The sequence below is a fragment of the Tenrec ecaudatus genome, chromosome 10, assembly GCF_050624435.1.
Source record: "Tenrec ecaudatus isolate mTenEca1 chromosome 10, mTenEca1.hap1, whole genome shotgun sequence".
In the NCBI taxonomy this organism is placed as follows: domain Eukaryota; kingdom Metazoa; phylum Chordata; class Mammalia; order Afrosoricida; family Tenrecidae; genus Tenrec; species Tenrec ecaudatus.
This window is the reverse complement of record NC_134539.1, coordinates 95,696,630-95,714,409: the sequence shown is the minus strand read 5'-3', so window position 1 is coordinate 95,714,409 and position 17,780 is coordinate 95,696,630. Positions and strand designations below refer to the sequence as shown.

At 43.0% G+C, this 17,780-nt stretch overlaps 1 protein-coding gene and 1 non-coding gene across 2 annotated transcripts in view; both read left to right on the top strand.

Annotated features, from left to right (window-relative positions):
• GRID1 (glutamate ionotropic receptor delta type subunit 1) overlaps positions 1–17,780 on the top strand; it is a 900,473-nt gene that overhangs the window by 535,049 nt on the left and 347,644 nt on the right. The gene's annotated exons all lie outside the window — the stretch shown is intronic.
• On the top strand, positions 15,074–15,205 carry LOC142460635 (small nucleolar RNA SNORA49). The gene has a single exon (XR_012786807.1). It is a non-coding gene; the product is annotated as a small nucleolar RNA SNORA49 (small nucleolar RNA).

Here is a 17,780-nt window from a genome sequence, read left to right as displayed (position 1 = left end):
AAACTAGGCCATCCTTGAAGATACGCCAGAGCTGGTTAGCAAACTCAGAAGTGTCCTTAGTCTGTGCATGTATTGTACACAATGGAGGGGATGCGTAGGCACTGAAGAGACTGGGCATCATATTCAACGACTAAGTGTGGGGCTAACCCTTCTGGTAGCCTGATACTCTGGTAGCAAAGAATCCGTTCTAATTCCTAGCATTGGTGAGCCCATCAGGCTGCAAGACAAAGTGGAAATAATGTTGCAAGTGGATTATAGCTTGCTGATAGTCATTGTGCCCTACCAGGACTCTTACAATTGCCTTATGTTTAACTTCCTGGTTGAGAACAAGGAATCTTATTGATGATGTCAGATGGATCTTGGCTCAAAGCAGAGCCCACCAGGAAGATGTTTGCTTGTGTTTATTGACTATTCCAAGACACTTGACTGTGTGGCCCATAATAAACTTTGGATAACCTTGAGAAAAATGGGAATTCCAGAACACTTCATTGTGCTCCTGAAGAGTATGTACATGGGCCAACATGCAGTTGTATGAACAGAGCAAGCGAACACCATGTGATATTAAAATCAGGATATGTGTGTCAGGGTTGTATCCTCTCACCACCCTTATTCATTCTGTGTGCTGCACACACAATCAGAGAGCTGGCTTAGGTGAACGAGGGCTTGACTCACTTGCTGATAAAGATCTAGGATTACAGTCTTCAGTATGGATTTTGACTTAATGCAGAGAAGACCAAAATCCTCACAGCTAGACGACCAGGTAACATCATAGCAAATAGAGAAAAGTTTGAAGTTGTCCAGGATTTTCATCTTGCTTGGATTCACAATCAATGCTCATGGAACCATCAGCCAAGAGCTCAAAAGGAAAGTTACATTAGGTATATCTACTGCTCAAGACCTTTTTAGAGTATTGAAAAAACCAAGGATATTTGAGGATTATGGTTCACGTGAGCCAAGCCATGGCATTTTTCATTGCCTCACATGCATGTGAAAGTTGGACATCAAATAAGGAAGACCAAAGAAAAACCAATGCATTTAATTATGTTATTAGAGATGAATATCAAAAGTGCCATGGACTGCTGAGAGGGCGTACAAATCTGTGTTGGAAGAAGTAAGGCCAGATTGCTCCTTAGAGGCAAAGGTGGCAATACGTTGGGCATATTAGTTACATCCTTCGGACATATTGTCAGGAGAGACCAGTCCCTAGAGAAGGATATCATGCTTGGTAAAGTGGAGGGTCAGGGAAAAGGAGGGCGGTCCTCAGTGAGATGGATTGATAGGGGTGCAAAAATAGGCTCAGACATGGGAGCGATTGTAAGGATGGTATAGGACTGTGCGGTATTTTGTTCTGTTGCGCATAGGTGAGAATTGACTAGATGGCACACAACAACAACAACAGTAAACAGATGTATTAAAGAGACAATCCTAGTTTATCTATATGGATTCATAATAACCACAGGATCCTTAAAAGTACCCGGTGGAGGCAAAGGAGATGAAGCAAAGGGAGATATGTCCACTGAAGGCAGGCACACATCCAAGGCTGCCGGCACTGAATTCAGCCGAGAAGCCGTAAGTCAAAGAATGGGAGTGGCCTCTAGAAGTTAGAGGAGGCAAGAAACTAATCGTCGCCTGGAGTCTTCAGAACATAAGCCTACTGCTAACGTGATTTCAGCCCAAGAAGACCACATGAGATTTCTAACCCACCAAACTGCAGCACCATGCAGGATTCTTTTGTTTAAGCAGCTACGGTTTGGGTAATGTCCAAGTGTGTCTCCAGGAACATCCAGTTTTCCAGGGATGCCATATCTGCTTGTTCTTAACCCATCTTGGCAGATTTGAACAACTAAATTCACATTTATTTGAATTTCCCCTCTTTTTTAAGAAAGTAAACTTTAAAAAGAATTTTTGGCTCAATGAATTTCTGTGAGACTTCTTTAGGTTCAGTTTGTGGTATTTTGGGCGCTATTATTAGAGAGGTTTAATTTTTTTAAGTTTTTCTAGTGCATGCTTAAGGGACTACCTGAAATTGTCCAGGCTGGGGCTGACACAATTGACTCCTGACTACTTTTAAATCTGTTACTTTATTGCTATAGATAATATCACCACAGGGTAGATGCCTCAAAGGGGATTGGATTGCTAACAATTGTTTTCACCTTAGAACTTGTCTGGCTGGCTTGGGGCAGTCCTTTCAGTATGTTAACTCATTCTCACAGAGGCCAAAGCCAGGCGGTGCGATGTCATGGCATAGTATAATGTTTCTGACCTTCATTTTTCTTATCTGCATAATAGGAATAATAATAGAAACGACCTTGTCGGTATTCTGTGTCAAGTAAAGGAGCCAAGTCATATAAAACGCGGAGCTCTTGACTGAAATTTGTGATGCTCAAATTAAAATAGCTATTTCTCTCCTGATTGTTGTTATGATTTTCGAATAGTGATATGCAAAGTTGAAGAATGATGTACATAGCCTTGTTTTGAAATCTGAGCAAGAAGAGAGGAATGGCTGCAGCCTCATCTGAATATATCGATAGCTATGTGGTAGATAGACAGATGCTGGTGGTCTGATAGGAACCAGGGGTCCATTATCTCCTGAGGGGACGCCCACAAGGATGGCAGAAATAAATCTGCCCGGCTGTTTTCTCCCCTGATCCAGGTGCATTTTTCCTTGAGAACTGGCTGATGGGAACCTGTATATCCCACCCAGATCCCCTATTTCCAGAGCTTTCAGTCATCAATGGAGCGATGGTGTTCTGATCACCTCTTGGTGAGTGGCTTTGTAAGATATACTAAGCAAACACTTTGTCAAACGGAGACCCTGCCCGTGACAAGCCTGGCACTAGGAATAAAGATGTTGATAGTTTATTTTGGTCTGATTTGGATAATAATAACTATGGGAAGAAAACGTTTTCTACATGAATAATCTGATATAGACGATATTTTCTCAACCTCAATACTATTGACCTATTGGCTTGGATACTTTTTAGTGGTAGAATTGTAGGGTACTCAGGAGTGCTACTAGTTTAGTAGGAGAGATCATCACACCCAATGAACAGTAACTAGTGAATCGTAGGCCCAAAGCCATGTCGAAAATAAGACCTAGATGAGAGAGGATATGGGAGATTTCTTCTTGCAAGTTCTTTGCTATTACAAAGCTAGAGTACCCTTTTCTTGGTGAATACAGGTCCGTCTTTTAAACGACCAGGTTTGGTCCCTTGATGCCCCTTAGGGCCTTTCTCAGGGGACTATCCGTGGCTCTCTACCTAATATTCAAGATTTCTGTGCGCTTGCAATACATGTGTGGGTTTTGTTTTGTGTTTGACATACCTGTTCTATTTCCCCTCCTCCTTGTGAGGGTTGGCAGTTTTCACTTACTGTTGCTCCGTAGACGCCTCCACCATTCTTTTTTCTTTCCTAAAAACACAAATGCCCCCACGGCCGCCTCCCAGGATTCATCCCAAACTCATCCCCATCAAGTCCAAATTGGTGTCTCTGGGGTGCAGGCAAAGCTTTTTAAACATTGTCCAGCCAAACCTGGGGCTGAGACTGTTGGTATAAAGTAGGAGAGAGCAAGTCAAGTGAGGGTTGGGATGTTTTCCTGCAACAATATACCAGACGAGATATTTTCTTGAATGCGCTCATTCCAAACGCTTCCGTTCTCCTTGCGGTGCTTGACATACAGCTGCAAATAGGGACAGGTCCGTTTAAAATGAGGTCAGTGCTATTTCATTAAACAAACTCAATTTATTCACACAGATCAACGTATCCAGTGTAATTCTGGAAATTGGGAGGTGGGTGGGTGACGGACTGTCTTTTGCAAAATAGACATGTGAGGGTCAGTTAAAACGTTTTGCTACGGGATTCCGGCTCCTACACAAATGGATGTATTCTAAATGAAACGTGCTTATATGGTCCTTGCAATGAGTGGACGACTGCAGTGCCGTTACGGTTCTTCACAAAAAGATCCAGTGAAAGCAAATGCTTCTGAAGGGATTGACCAGTTAAACTTCAGGCAGAAAGTTCAGTTTCTTTTCAAAGAAATTTCTGAAAAAGTGAAAGAGACTTAAGAACTTAAGTTCTGGATTTCCCCGAGGAGAAGGTACCTCTTCCAACTTTACCCTGATGTTTCAGAGGGAAGAATTGACACAGAGAATCTTCCCCGAAGAGACGTCGGACAGTGTAAGACATGACCAAATAATAATAATTTATAAATTATCAAGGGTTCATGGGGGGTGGGCTGGAGGGGAAAATGAAGGGCTGATACCAAGGGCTCAAGTTGAAAGCAAATGCTTTGAGAATGATGATGACAAATGTTCAAATGTGCTTGACACAATGGATGGATGTATGGATTGTGATAAGAGTTGTATGAGCCCCAGTAAAATTTTTAAAAAGAAGAAAAAAAAAGAATCTTCCCCGTAGTCACAGATGCTTTGCCCAGCAGGTACCTGGGTAGCTGCCCTTTCTTCCAGCACTCTGGACCTCAGTGGAGGAGAGGGGAGATGGTGAGCTGACACCTTGTCTCCACATCTGCCCCTAACAAACACTGTGGAGACCATGACAGCTTCTCCATGGAAATACATGGGGAGAGGGGCGAATCCACACTGTGGAGGAGCCAATGTGATTGCACTGAGGGGAGAAATCCCGAGGTTCCTGCTTCACCCTGAGCTTTAGAGGGTCACAGCCCATTCATTGCACTGCAGTTAGATAGGGGAGATTCAGATGGGCAGAGGGCTTCCTCTCACTGCCCTGCTGAATCTTTTGGAGATTAGACTGTGACAACATTTAAATAGAACACACAGAGGGCAAGCTAGTCCTGGGGTAGTGCAGAATTAAATGAGCCTGTGTTAGTGGGAAAATCAGCACTGGAGAATCTGAGCATCACTCCCTGGACACAGGATTCTAAGTGGGGCCGTTCACCTGTCTGTTGTAGTACACACCCAAATAGACTCTGGGCCCCGCTCAGTGAACACAGCTTTCGTGGGCAAGCAGGCAGGTTCTCAACTATTCTCTACTATTGCCCTTCATGTTGATTGTGTTCATTGCTGCCTAGTGTTCCCTGGGGACTTATGAGCTGATTTCGCAACCAGGATTTCAATGGGGGCAGTTTTTGGTTCAGGATTTCAGCTCCTGTTTGGGCAGGCTAGTGCCAAACTACCTGATGACCCTTGACTCTCCAGGATCTACAAGTGAGAGGGGATTTTTGTGAGGCCAGAGACAAATATAAACAAACATTGCCATGTCTCAGAAGCAACAATCAACGTGTATGGCATAAACTGTATGCATATCCAGAGATAAGAAAAAATAGCTAAATTGACTAGAATACATACAAATGTGGACCTGGAACAGGTCTTGAAGGAGGAGAAAGATTTAGATTACTTCAGTGGGTTTGAGTTGATTATCTTCAGCTTTTTAAACTTGTTGGACACATTTTTTGATAAAAATTCAGAAAACAAACAAAACCGAAGAGAAGATGGGGGGCTCAGGAAAGTACTCTAAGTCCATGCTGACAAAATAAATGAAAAGGCAGAAATAATTCAAGAACTTCCAATAAAATTCAAAAGACAAGCAATAAATTATTAGAGCTGGACAACTCTTTGAAGGAATGGAACAGAAGCATCAAAGAAATGGCAACCAGAATGAGTGATCTCAAAAACTTCTTGGGATCAAAATACAAGGAAATGAAGCAAAAAAAGAAAACCATTAAAAAAGCTGAAGAAAATCCAAGAATTCTATGGGATCCCATCAAAAGGAATAACGTACATTAGATCAACAGCTCGGAACAGAAATAAGGAATATTATCCACAGAGCAAATAATTGGAAAAATATTAAAGGAAAACTTCCATAGTCTGATGACAGAACAAAAACATTACAAAACTTTGCTATCTAGTCCAGCGACTCCCCCAAACAGAATTGATCCCCAAAGAAAATCACAACACATCGAAGTCCCTCTGCTAACATCAAAGACCAGGAAAGACTCCTGAGAACAAAGAAGAAGGTTGTCCGGTGATAAGCAATACCAGGGAAGCCCCACGAGGAAGGATCGCCTGCCTTCTCTAGTAGTGATTATTTCAATGTACAGAGGAGTAGACCCATGTTTCTGAAAGCGAGAGAGCCGAGCATGTGCTGACAGACTCCTTGAACCTACCATTAGCCAGTAGCTTTTCTGAGCCCTGCTCTTCCTGACCCAGACGATTTTTTTCTGGACCCTGAGGCAACCCCACCAGTCAATTATCTTACTTTGAGGGCCTCTGGGAGATAGCGGACTGCATGGGCAGCTTTGCGCAGGCACAATCAGTACCCAAGTTTAACGGTTCACTGTTTTTTTCCCTCCGCCCTCCTTTTCTGCTTTGTTCTCTGGTGTCCTCCCCTGCCCCAATTGCTCCATCCCATATGAGGCATGCATAGACACAAAATAACATTAACAAAGAGCAGGAATAATACCACACAAGGAAGTTGTAATTTTTATTATCTTCAGGATTGTTTTTTTTTTAACATTTGCTTTATGTGGCAGTTACATAATCTACTGTCAGTTTACGAAGGTGGAGTCTAGCTTGTCAATCAGGTTATAGCCAATGAAGCCTCTGTGTGGACCTGGCTTTCTCCTGAGGATTCTGGGAACTCCTGTCTTCCTCTTTGGAGATGGGAGACACTGTCTGTTTCCTCTTCCTGCTGACAAGCCACATGGAGCTACACTGATGCAGCCAGAGCCCTGGAACTGGAGGAGCCACATGGAGACCCATGCCAGCACTGAGATGCTCCCACCACCACTGGATCCACAAGACTTTCCACCCACTGGGTTGTGATCTTCCTGTATTTGGCGTCATTGCATGGCTGTGTGAGTCTAAAGAGGAATTTATGGACTAGTATTGACATATGGGGTAATATCAGGCTTATGGACTTGATCTGGACTGGGCTGGGATGTTGTCATAATGTACAATTTCTCTTTGATATAAAGTTCTCTCTTACACATGTATGAATGTCTCTAGATTTATTTCTCTAGTCAACCTGGACTAGCATACTCTACTATCGTACTCGTTATATTTTTATAATTCTTTCTCACTTTCTCTTCTGGTCCCCTCTTCCAGTGCTGTCCCACACTCCCAAGATTACCCATTGCTCCCAGACAAAAGGGGCAGTCCTTTCGATTCTGGCACACCCACCCAAACAAGGTTTTCTTTCTTCCTTGAATTCTGAGTGTACAAACACACCCACATTCCTGTTGCCATCGCAATAGAAATTAATACCTACACCCAGGCCACACACGGAGTCTTTTGTCTCTTTTGTCTTCAGTCTCCCTACACTCCCAGCCCTTCTCTTTTTCCGCTTTCTCTCTTTTATCTTGGGAAACATATTTCCATGTAACTTTTTTCCTTTTATTAAAAATTTTTTCAAAATCATTTTATTGGGGGTTCTTACAAATCTTTAAAAATTATTCTTGTTTACCTCCTTTGTGTTATCTCTCTTTTAAAAATCATTTTATTGGGGGCTCTTTCCACTCTTATAACATTCCATACATCACTTGTATCAAGCATAATTTTATATATGTTGCCATCATCACTTCCAAAACATTGTCTACTTGAGCCCTTGGTATAAGCTCTACTTTTTTCTCCTACCCCACCCACCATTGTGAGTCCTTGATCAATATTGCATTTTTATTGTTATTTTGTGTCTTACACTGTCTGTTGACTCCTTTCACCCACATTTCTGTTATCCATCTCCCTCAGGCGGGGGGTGGGGAGCTATATATCCAACCTTGTTTTGGGTTCTCCTTATCTCATCTTTCTGTTCTCCCACCCCCCTACCCTCATGATATCACTACTGCCACTACTGTTCCTGATAGGTTTTTCTGTCCCGAATTCCATGTGTTGAGAGCTCTTATCTGTACCAATGTATGTACTTAGGTCTATCCAGGTAGAACTGGGTCATGGTAGTTTGGGGGTGGTGAGAAGGAAGCATTCAGTAACTAGAGGAATGATATGGGTTTCATTGATGCTCTCCTGCACCCTGGTTGAATCGCCCCTTCCTTGTAACCCTTTTGTGTGGTATGTCCAATTGTCTACAGATGGGCTTTGGGTCTCCACTCCAACACCCATTTTTCACACAGATATAATTTTTTTAATCTTTTGATACCTGATACCTGATCCAGTCGATACCTCATGATCACACAGGCTGGTGTGTTTCTTCCATGTGGACTGATTTGCTTCCCTGTGAAATGGCTGCTTATTTAAGTTCAAGCCTTTAAGAGCCCAGACATTATATCTTTGATAGTTGGGCACCATCCCGTTTCGTCACCACATTTGCTTATGCACCCATTTTGTCTTCAGTGATCTTGTTGGGAAGGTGAGTATCAAAGAGTTTCAGGTTATTAGAACAAAGTACTCTTGTGTTTAGAGAGGCCCCAAATTTGTCTGTTATCTTAATACTTATCATATAAATATATGTACATTGACCTCCATCCCTTTCATTATAAATTAGTACATTTACATATATACATGCCTATAGCTATACCTCTATAAATGGCTTTTGCATCCTACTTCTTTCCTCAATTTTCTTTTATCTTCTTCCTGTGTCATGCTCACCCTCCACCCAGCTCTCAGTAATTCCTCTCCGATATATTGCACTTGATCAAACACCACCAGACATGTGCCCTCCTCACCATCTATTTTAGATTGCTTGCTGTTATCATTTTCCTGAGTTTGTTGGCTCCTGCTTGCTCCCACTCTGAACCCCCTTCTCTCTCATGTCCCCCTGGGAATCATGAGTCCTGTTGTTTTCTCCTTGGGATTGTTTGTCCTGTCTACCTTATGTAGACAGATAAAGATCAAAAGAAGAAACAAACAAACAAATAAACCCAAAATGATAGTTTCAGGTCAGTGTGCTGACTGTTATGAGTGTTTTCTAATCAAGTCTGATGAGGTGCCAAGCCCTTTCCCTGAGTCAGAAGAGTCAGAATCTATTTTCAGAATTCCCCGGGGACTTTGTTACTTTGCTCCCCTTGCTGCCCTGTTGCACTCCTTTAGCATTCTGCTCTGCTGTGTGTGGGCAGACCAGGCAACTTTCCTCACAGTGTCTCCAGTGCTGTCCTCCATAGCGCAATGAGTCAGTGAGGGACTGTCGTGTCTCTTGGTAGGGACATTTATAATTACAGTAACTAAATTATAGGTAAAATATAAGGAATAAATCCTATCAGAGAAACAAAAGATTTATATACAGAAAAGTATAAAATATCTTTTAGAAGAAAACCAAAGTAAACTTACACAAATGAAAGAAATGTTCCATACTTCTGGATAGGAAGAATTAATTACATGGAAATGCCAATATTACTGAAACATTTTGTAAATTCAATGCAGTTCTAATAAAAAATCCCAGGATAATTCTTCAAAGAAATGGGAGAAAAAAAATCACCAACTTTATATGGAAAGGAAAAAAATTCAGGCTTAAAAAATCCTAAAACACTACTAAAAAACAAAAATAAAGTAGGAGGCCCTTCTCTCCAAGATTTCAAAATCTATTATATCGCCAAGGTAATAAAAATATTTTACTATTGGTCCAACAATTGATTGGTAGTCCAATGGATTGGAACAGTGAACTCAGAAATACAACCAAGCACCTACAGATACCTGATATTTGATAAAAGATTAAAAGACATAGAATGGAGGAAAAGATAGCCACTTCAATAAATGGTACTGGAAAAACTGGTCTCCACCTGCAAAAGAATGAAACAGGATCCATACCTTACACCAGATACAAAAACAAATTCAGGATGGATTAAGGACCTCAATATAAGCCCAGGAACCATAAAGATCATCCATGAAAATATGAGGGCAACGTTAGGGGCTCTAATCAAGTTATGAAGACACTACCAAACACATAGAAAAATACCCACTTTACAGAAGACAAAATCAAGCATCGGGACCTTCTAAAAATATAACATTTAGGTACATCAAAAGACTTCATCAAGAGTCAACGGAGAATCCGTAGATTGGGAAAACATATTGGGTATTGATATGTCAAAGTAAAGGACACTTATTTATTTTTAAAATCTGTGGAAAACTGCAGCATCTTAATAAGAAAAATACAAAAAGCCAGTTAAAAAATGGGCAGCAGACATGAACAGATGATTTCTAAAGACGGCATCCAGGTGATCAACAATCATATGAAGAAAGACATTCATTAGCCATCAGAGAAATACAAATTAAAACAACAATGTGATACCACCTCACGCTGATACTCATAGCAAAAATTTTGGAAAGTATCAGAAAATAATAAATGCTGGAGGGGATGTGGAGAAATCGGATGCTCCTACATTGCTAGTGGGATTGCAGAATTTTACAACCATTATTAAGAATAGTATAGCAATTCCTTAAAGTGCAGATACAAATACCTTATGATCTTGGAATCTCTACGTGATACATACTCTAAAGCAATAAAGAACAAAACATGAACAGACATATGCACACCCATGCTTATTGCAGCAATTTCGACAGTAGCTAAAATATGGGGGGGGGGGGACCATCTCTAGAGGGCTATGGGAAAATACAAACAATGGAATATGATGCATTTAAAAAAAATAATGACAAGTCTGTCAAACACCTCATGTTACAAAGAATATTGGTGAAATTTATGCTCAGTGAAGTTAGTCAATTCCATAAAATAAATATTTTATGACACCATTTTACAATGAAAGAAAGGAAAATAAAGATTATATTTACAACAAAGGAAAAGACTTTAACGATGGTGACCAGGTCAGTGTCAGGTGGAGGGGAAGCAAGCAGGGAGAAATATGTAAGGTGGGTAGATGAGTGTGAAAAAGGATGAAAAAAAAGAAAGGAAGATGTATATGTGGAATTTATTGAGATACTGTCACTGTGTTGATGATATGGCCTCATTAAATCATATATTATGTTTGACAGTATGCAATGACATATAGTATGTTTTGCTTTGTATTATATTCCACAAATAAAAGAGAACATAATTTTAAATTATTTTAAAAAGAATACACTTTAAGAAAAGAGTAGGGTAACAATCTTACAAATCCTCATGATTCCTTACCCATCAGTCTTCACCCACTGGTCTCAGTGGCTATAAGAAGCAGCAAATTAAAATGGAAACTGACTTAAATTCTTTTGTGACACACCCAAGCAAACAAAAAGAAGGTCATGGTCTCCACTGTCAGTATCTGAAAGGGGTAATCTAGATGGATTTTCCTTAAAGAACATCAGGGCTTATTATAAAGGAAATTCAGAACTGCATTGTTGTGAAGACCAGGACAGTTGTGAGAAGAAAAATATTTTCCCATCGCAATCACGGACCTGCCCATTCTCTGAGGGTAGAAGGGCTGTCTGACAACAATTTCTTTGGGAAACGTTACTCCATTGATCTTGCAACCTGTATCTTGCCCCTTCAGTCTTCTTTTTGTTCTCCAAACTCAAAGAGCTCTTAAGGGAATAAGATCTGAGTTTCTCATAGATACCCAAACTGCTGTTTCAACATGGTGTGAATCAAAGGATGCTGACTTCTTTGAGGGAACGGTTTAGAGAGATGGGAACACTGCCTTAAGAAGTATATAGACCTACGTGGAGGATTTGTTGGGAGACACTAATTTCATACTTTGATATTTTTGCTTAGTAAAGGTTTCTATGATTTTGCACCAATTCCTGTTTGACTTGCCCTAGTATAAGACAGAGGAGCTTACACCTTACCTTTCCCACAATCTGTTTATTTGGTGTGTACATTCACTTCTCTTTCGGTCCAGTCCCAGGTGAAGAGGTGGGTGCAATAGGTAAGGGATATAAATATTTCCAAATGTGTCCTGGGCAAGGCAAAAGAGAGCTGGTTTACACCTACTATGGAAAAATTTTTTTAAAATAATTCTTTCTGTAGAAGCGCTGAGGAGGCTGTCTAGGCCATGGCTAAAGAGAAGATATGGCCCACATTACAGGATCTATATATAACCTCCTCCCTATGGGACAGACAACAGAAAAGCGGGTGAGGGGAGACATCGGACAGTGTAAGATATGACAAAACAATAATAATTTATAAATCATCAAGGGTTCATAAGGGAGGGGGGAGCCGGAAGGGGGGGGAAAATGAGAAGCTGATGCCAGGGGCTTAAGTGGAGAGCAAATGTTTTGAGAATGATGAGGGCAATGAATGTACAAATGTGCTTTACACAGTTGATGTATGTATGGATTGTGATAAGAGTTTTATGAGCCTTAATAAAATGATTTTTTTTAAAAAAGGAGCTCTGGGATGTCCAGAAAGCCAAGTAAGCCAGGAGGAACCACTGGGTGCTAGCTCAGCCAGGACACCAGCCAGCACTTTCCCGAGTGACGTCAGGGCATGTGGCTACGGAGCACAAGAGCCAAAAGACTTGCATCAGAGGACAAAGCTTAGCTTCACGCCCCCTCAAAGCCACCCCTACATGATGACACCCCCATCTCCCACTCCCCAGCCCCTGATCACTCAGATACCACTGGCAGAAGAAGCAATATTGGAAGGAGAGGTTTATTTCGAAGAGTGGGCATGTACCAAGAGACTGACAAGCCAGAGGTGCCCAAAATACATGTATCGACAAGTTTGTCTACTTGCTGCCTAAGGGGAGTTAAGACTTGGAAAGAAAGTTCTAAGAAAAAGAGCCTAGATTATCTTTGCATGTCTGAGTAAAAGGGGCTGTAAATGTGAAATTCAGCTCCTGTCATCTATTCAGCTCTGCTATTGGTTTTAATTGATTTGTTCTAGTGGCATTGCCTGGGTCACATTTCCATTCCCGGCAGGAGTAATGGCTGTGCACCTTTCTGGGGTCAGAATTTGCGTCGGGCACAGACGATTAGAACAGAGCAGGCACACTTCTTGCCTTCGTGGAGACTGTAGTGACACGTGAAGAGGAAATAGGGGATAACTTTTCTGAAGCTCCGTTTGTATGCTAAGCGTTTCATATACCTGATCTTTATAACGCTTCACTACAGTCTCATTCTGTGGATGAGGACGGGGCAGAACTAGTCATGCTGAGATGGAGTGAGAGGGTTACGGAGGATCTGGAGACTTTACACACGGCCCCACACGCTTACATGCACACACGTGGATATACCAGTAAGCACACAAGGATACATATGCATGTGTGTGTGCACACATGCACAGGTGTGCATTCACATGCATGTGTGTACACAGATATACTGTACATCTGGAAAGGTACCATGCATGCTCCATTAACCAAAATTTTAAAAAAATACCTGTCAGTGGATACGTTGGCGTTTCTGAGGAGACTGTCTGTCTTCTGAGCTGTCCTAAGTCCAAGCTTATCCCTGAAGCCACGGGAGAGAAAGTCTTTGTGTTTTCTAGTCCAGAGTGTGGGGAAGTCATCCCCCCACAGCTAATCATGGGTCAGGTAGGCGCAACTGTATGGTTGAGATATATCGAGATTATAGGAGAGTCATAGAGAATAATAGAAACAGGAGAGAGGGTAAAATACAGGAGTCAGACACATTGCATGGTATAGCTTGCTCACCTCAGCTCCTCTTGGCGGTGCACACAGAGGTGGGAGCTGAGACGGCAGGAGAGAGCTCCCCCGAGGTTTTATTTCTAACCAAAGCTTATATCTCTTTGGGGACAGGCAAACCCTCTGGTTACCGATAACGACCTACGGCACAGGAAGGGGTTGTAACATAGGCAATACAAATGATAGGAGGGGGATGACGCAATAGCAAAGGGAGGGAATAGGGGTACATTTGTGGCAAGATGGGCGGACCCTAGACTCAATATAGTAGCCTAAGCTTAGTCATCCTTGAGTGGTCCAGGGCTTGCCTTCGGGCTCTCCTTCAAGGGAGCACCATCAGAAGGGAGTGGATCCTACTTAGGATGAGTCAGACTGTACAGTCTGGTTGCTCTAGATACCCTTAAGGAGAATAACCTCTGACCTACTTTCATTGACCTCCACGTGTAGCAAGCAGAGTCTTGGGTTTGACATATGCTTGGGGGAGACAACTCGGGAGGAATCTTTCTGTATCCCACCCCAGAGGAGATACCAGGACACAGGTTCCATAGGTGGAAACTAAGGGGGGGTTTGAGCCCATTGAATTTTCATATTTGCCAGCAGATTTTGATCGACCTATGATGCTCCATCTTTGAAAACAAACGAGCCTAACAGGCAAATAATGCGAAGGTGTTGGCATACATGAGCTGGAAGGGGGTGAGGGTAGGCTTTGAGCGTTTAGCAAATCTGCTCAGTTGCTTTCCATGGACTACACTGTCACAATTGATTGGTAATCACAAGTCAATCTAGGGACAGAAAGATATAAAAACCTTAATCCAGTTAAACAAGATTAAAATGTTTAGAACCAAATAACCAAAGGCAAAAGGATTTTTTATTTCAGAAAAGTTAGGCTAAGGGAAGCTTTTAATATTAACCTTAGCTGAGGTTCCTGGTCGGCAAAGTAACGTGCAGAACCAAACAGAAGGCAGAGATCTGGATGCCTCCGGCACACACACAATGATACCAGTCCACTGGGAGAGTCTTCGTTGTTTGGGGTTTTTTAGTTTTGTCCTTTGGGAGGCATTTATCACATGAGTTTTCAGATAAGGGACATAGAACAACATAATGGATAGCGTCTTCACTAGCAGTTTTACAAACAATGCAAATGTGACTCATAAGGCTGCTAAGGCTGCTGCTTCTATCAGAGCTGGATGGAAGCCAAGGGAATAAACAATGTGATATTCTAGATCTGTGAGAGTTTTTCTGAAGAAAGCTGCAATGATATCATCCAAACTCAGAGATTCCTGGGCACTTCAAATGGCAGGGGATAGAGCTTAAAAGCTTTACTGGAATTAAAATTTGATGTTTCTTATCCATGCTCATGGCTAGCTGCGATTTAATCTTTAAGACATAACTCAGGATTTATCTGTTCCAAGAAAATTTTCGTGATGCCTTGAAGTCAAGTTAGGTGCTCCTATCTAGAGGTGGCCCAAGGAGGTCATGGTTATGCATTGGGCTGCTAACTGCAAGGCCAGCAGTTTGAAGCTACCAGCTGCTCCTTGGGAGAAAGGAAGGATTTTCTACTCCTGTAAAGAGTTCCAGTCGCTTCCTCAGCCTTACTCCAGGGCCTTCTCGCTGTGGAGTGCCCGGGCATTGCCTGAGGATAGATAAGAAAGCCCGTGTCCCTCCCCAGGAAGAACCCACTTTCTTCTGGGGCCTACACATGGAGCTAACAGTACATGAAAAAAAAAAAAAAAGAGTTACAGTCTCAGAAACCCATAGGGGCATTTCTACCCTGTCCTATGGGGTCACTAAGAGTAGACATTGACTTGATGGCAGTGAATATAGGGGCTTCTCTATGCAACCATAATGCCCTCTGGATCTCTCCCCACCACAGGGTCCCCATAGTATTATCTGCTGATGCATCTGCATAGGAGACTGAAATCCTGAAAAAAAAGGAAAGAGCTCATTTCCATTTCCATACCCAGCTCACACAACCCTCTCAAGCTTTCCAGGCGCTTAGTAGGCCTGGAGATTCGTTAGAGTGCTACTGAGCCAACGCCAACTCATGACGATCCCATTAATGCCCAAGTAGGTTGTGCTCCCTTCAGTTTCCAATGGCTGAGTTTTTCAGAAACAGTTCCCCAGGCATGTCGACTGAGGTACTTCTAGGTGACCTTGAACTGCAGCAGAAGGTATATACTATTTTTACCGCCCGGTGACTCCCAAATCAGTGTAGTTCTTGGGGTAGGGAAGAGTTGTACTGAGAGATAGTAGTCAAAGCCTTGGGTTCATCACTTGATTGTCCTTACGTTCTGTGGCCCTCTTGCCACCCTGTCCGCTGTGGACCAAGAGGACACCCAGATCTGTGCCATCTTGACAGTCGTCGCCATGTCCGAGCCTATGGTTATAATCTGTATGTCAATGGGTTTGTTGAGGCCCTTCCCTTTCCCCCCCACTGACCCTCTACCAAATGCCAGCTTCAATCGCTAGGCACGGGCGCCTTACCCCCCACCCCCCATCCTCTTTCACTCTCAAATTCCATCTCAGCATGACTAACCCTCGCTTTTCCTCATCCGCAACATGTGATTGTGGGAAAAATGTAAAGGTCTCGCCTATCAAGCACCTAGCAGTCAGTAGGCACTTCATACAGGTGAAACCATTTGTTCTTTACCAGTTAAACTCCACTCTCCAGGCGAGCAAGAGATAGCTGGCTGTGCTACCTTGGAAACATTGAAAAAAACAAAACAAAATGAAAATATCGCTCTCCACCCCCATCTTCTCATCCGTAAGATGGGGTTACCATAGTAGTACCAGCCTCATAAGATTGCCGAGGAGGGTCATGGAATTGCTAAGTGTCAAGCTCTCCGTTCCATGCCAGCATATCGGTCTTGTGCCGTACCTGGCTGTTGCGGTGGCTGTATCCGTTTGCAGAGTTCTTTCGCAAGATCCGAGGGCTGGTGATGTGAGGTGTGATCCATGGTGTTCCTGACACAGAATCGTTGTCGGTCACTATGAAGCAGTCCTTGAGCCAAGCTGCTGAGAGTGGGGCTGACAGCTGACCCTGACCTCACTGGCTATCCTGGCCGCTTCTGCCTGGAGATTAGGTCCCTCGGAGCATCCTTCTCCTTGTTCCGTGTCTAGCCAGACAGATTTAGGTTTGTGGAAGGATATGTTGCTCCTTTATACCCTTCTCTGCGAGGAACATCTTTCTGCCCCTCTCGGGCTGACCTTTCACTCTGCCTTGGTGGCAAATGATGGGCGAAGACAGTACTTTCTGAAGTTCTTCCCTCTCCTATAGGGTTGCAGTGAGTTGGTCTCTACTCAATGGCAGTGCGTTTGGTTTGCCAGAAAAGAATGAGTCTTTTTGGTGCCCAGGTTCAGCCACCAGCAAACGGGCTTCTCTCTTGCCTGGCTTGGCCTCTGTGTTTCCCGTGTCAACACGAGTGAGTAACTATCTCACTCTTTGTAGGAGAAATGCTGGGGCCTTCTGAGAGCGGAGCTCGAGTGGGCATTCAGTGAGGAAATTCACGCCAAGTATTTGGCTGGTTCCTGGAGCCACACTCCCATCCTCACTGTTCTTTGCAGCTGCTCCTGATTTGTGGATCCCACTTCTCTGATGTCTACTCACAGCCTTTTTCTCTGTGGCACAAACTCGTTTTTGAATGAATCACTGTGAAAAGAGCCAGTGAAATAAATCTTGAAGTCATGAGGCTCCAAAGAAGCTTTCTCCCAGCATTCCCGGGCTTCAGTCCTGGGCAGGGATGGGTGCCCACTGACCTACCTATTACAGAAGCTACGAGAACTCCCTCGCTAACCTGTCTGCCACTGAGACCTTTGGGCTTGGGTACCTCCCTGCCAGCCTCACTGACCTCCCACCTACCCGGGTGCCTCTGGCTACAGTGGGCTTTCCCAGCCATTTTCATACTGACTGCATGGTCTGCTCTGTAACATGAAAGGGGTTAGGAAACTCCTTTTCTGTATCGTTGTGTTAAAAGTGACATGGGAAGTGGTCTTTGTTGAGAAGAACGTGTGATTTTGTGAACATAAATATAGTGTGCTGTGTACTACTGAAACTACTGAGAGGTCAACCCTGAGACACTGAACGGAGACAGGATTGAGACAAAGAACTTGAGGTTAAGAGCCGCTTTATTAGGACAGGGAAAAAGCTCCCAGGAGGGAAGGGAGAGCAGAGAGAGGGACAGGACCATCTTGAGCTCCTGGGCGGTTCCGAGACCCAATGAGTTAGGTCAGGGGAATCACAGTTTGTCGGTGAGGCAGTGGGAGATATAGAGGGCTTGAGCTAAGGAAA